We start from the raw sequence: 3,318 nt of genomic DNA, 5'->3' as shown, positions 1-3,318 counted from the left end.
GCTGATTAACAAGGGTGTAGAAGCGCCTAATCCTGATTGTAAGCCTAAAACTGACATTTCCTGAAAAATTATCTCTCAATTCTGATTGGTTGATTGGAATGATGTTCCAGGATCAACAAGGATGTTGATCCAGGAACATGTTGTACTTGGTCAAATCATGCTCACCGTCCTCGGTATAGCCTAGTTGAGCACTTTGAATCATATTCTCCCTCTCGTTCATCAGAGATCCATAGCCAAATGACACAGATTCAAAGAAACTGGGATTTTCCTCTCTGTGTCACACAGAGGTATCATTTGGAAATTTGTGTGTCTTTATTGAGGAAATTAAAGGTCTTTCAGTGAGTGACATTAGAGATGTGAACTCCATTACAAATGATGCTCTTTCTGCTTCACTGTACATCACTCCACAGTGCTCTCTCTATGCCGTCTTTTTGGTGACAGCTTGCTCTTTCTGTCTCTCCCACCTCCTTTTTCTTTACACACACACGCTTGTGCTTTAAGAGGCCAGAATGTACTGTGTGTATGTGTGCCTGATCAATTTATACCTCATTCCACCTATCATTAGAAATGCCCATTTTTATTAGTAGTTTTTGCTTTGGCAAGCATCGCTATTACTATTGCCTATATACTAGAACAAGTATGTAATATGAAGTGTTACTCTTTTGAATGTTGTATCCTGCATTGTTTACATACCTGTAAAGGTATACCTGAAATTGTGCACCTTGTTGAGGAAAGGTGTGCTATTAGTTTTCTAAGTAATATGATTTTTGCCTGGCAGATGAAAATGGTCATAAGGAACCATATAGTAACCAATATCTTGACTGAGGCAGGCTTGTTTGACGTAAACTAGAAATAAAACACTCAAAACCCCCTAGCAACCACCTCTGGGTCATAATCCACATTTTGTTTAGAAACTTAATTTCAGAAACAATATCTATGAATGATACATCATTAATGATTTATTATTAATATCTATTAATTGTAGTCATAGTAATACAGCAAATGTTCAGAATAAAAACATGACATACATGCAAGAAGAATATGTGCACATAATGATAGATAGATAGATAGATAGATAGATAGATACTAAATAATGCAAGTAATATATGTTCTTCATGCCTGGCTGGAATATAAAATGTTTAAGCATAAAATAGCAGTACCTTTATGAGATTATGTTAACAGAATCTTGCTATTTTTACTCTCCCATTTGGATATCGCTACACCACTAATGTGGTCCTTCCTAATGAAATAACACCTTCTGTCACACCTCACACATGTACACAAACCAGGGCTCTGGATGGTTATTTTAGAATATATGTATACTTTTTTTTCAGGCCTGGTGTGAAATAATGTTCATTAAAAGTGACAAATACCTGATTTCTAAAGAGCTGCTTTAAGGCAGCAGGGCGAGGTACGGGAGGCGGCAGATCGCTCTTCCTCAGTACCTGAGCACAGCACTTTGTTTTGACACCACAGATGAGACGAGAGAAGTATCACGCACAAACACACACATCATGCTTAGTTTATTGCCGCTGTTTTAGACTTCATGATATAATCCCATTTTAGAGTTGCTGATATAATCTGTGATAAAGCTATTTGGCAGGATAATGCTCTTAAAAAAAAAAAAAAAAAACGGCCAGTATCCATTATCATATCACCAAGTGATATGTTTGTGTAAATCCAAGTATGGGATGTGAAATCTTGTAAAAATTGTCTCTATTTTGTATAGTTTTATAAATGGCAGCCATCACTGTACATTTAGAAAATATCCATATTCCCAATGTATACATTCCAGGGGGGGAGGGGGGGACTGTATTCTAAGTAACTGTGGTACTGTGATTAATCCTGTATTTGCTTTAGCAAACCTGTCAAATAGAATACATGTTTTACTATGACTGGAATTTCCTTGTATCATACTGAATAAAGTGTATCATGTATTATTTCAAAATAAGGATTATACTGTTTATGTATCAACATAGACAGCATTGTAACATATTATTTAAGAGAACTATTACAGTTGGTGCCGTGTTTCTTAGTAAAACCAGCACATCACTCTTAAACTGGCTGTGCATATGCCCACATTGATAGGAATGAATCATGAAACTGTAAGTGAAAAATGCATGATTTATATAATTTTTAGTTTGTTACTTAGATAATTTGAATCTTAGATAAACAGTTAACTAATATGACTTTGTAGCTAAAATTCAACAAATTAATAGACAAGGCTTTGTAGGCATGGGTGTTTTCAAGATACTGTTTAGAGCTTAGATACGATGTAGATTTTTAACATACGGTTTACTGCAAGTCAGTATGAAGCGGAAGTTGAGACCAACTTTACTACCGTGTAAAGTTAATTATTATTAAAGTTAATTATTCTCTGTTCTTATGCTCTCCCATCTAAATATGTAACGTTAGCTAAGCCCATTTGTAGTTGGTGATATCGGCATCCACTTCCAGCGGGATCTCTAGCAGCCAGGGACTGCCGCTGTCCAATTACATAATTTGATGTAATAATTTTTGTATTAAAAACTACATTTCAACAAAATAACATTATATACCACAGCACAGGACTGTCATTAAGCATTTTTCATAAATTTTGTTAATAAAGCTCTGTTAGCGCAGTAAAGTTAGTTTTAGGTTTGATATAAAATGCAAATAAAATTTAGCACAAATAAAAAAGACACAAAAGAAACTATACTTTAGGGGTGAACACTAAAATTAAATAAGAAACACCAGGCTTAAACATTCTAGAAGACAGCCCTCTTTGCATGATGACTCTCTACTTTGAAGCTGGAATCATCCAGCTAACAGTCAATGTCTTAACCTTCAATGTAACATCCACCTGCACATCATGGCACAAAAAGCTGTGGATTTGGTGGACTTGTAGTCTTAACTAGCACAAATTTACAGTAGCATTAATTTAGATGCCAATAAAGCACTTTAAAGTTTGTTTAGAATAGATCAAAAGTGTCAAGACCTAAAAGCTGCATTCACACTGGCAGCAGTTAAATCACTGAAGTTCTCAGAGTCTCTGATCTGTTTTATTAGGAAGCGGTAATCCAATCACATCAGGCGGTGGATCACTTTCTATGTTCCCATCGGTTGTTACCACATCGCTTTGCTGCTCTTTTGCATAAAGTTAACCACAGCTCTCGTACAAAAGGAATGATGTCTGGTCACTTTGTCTCAGCAAATCACTGCCCCTCCTGACAACTAAATGTAATAATACCACTAAGAGCTATAAAAATTAGCAGGAAAATAAAGGAAACCATTAGTAACACTATGAAAAGCCTCGTACAACAACAAAAGTGATTTGAG

This window comes from Sinocyclocheilus rhinocerous, unplaced genomic scaffold, assembly GCF_001515625.1.
Source record: "Sinocyclocheilus rhinocerous isolate Xijiao unplaced genomic scaffold, SAMN03320098_v1.1 scaffold504, whole genome shotgun sequence".
NCBI lineage: Eukaryota > Metazoa > Chordata > Actinopteri > Cypriniformes > Cyprinidae > Sinocyclocheilus > Sinocyclocheilus rhinocerous.
The sequence above is the reverse complement of the archived record's forward strand: the minus strand, read 5'-3'. Positions refer to the sequence as shown.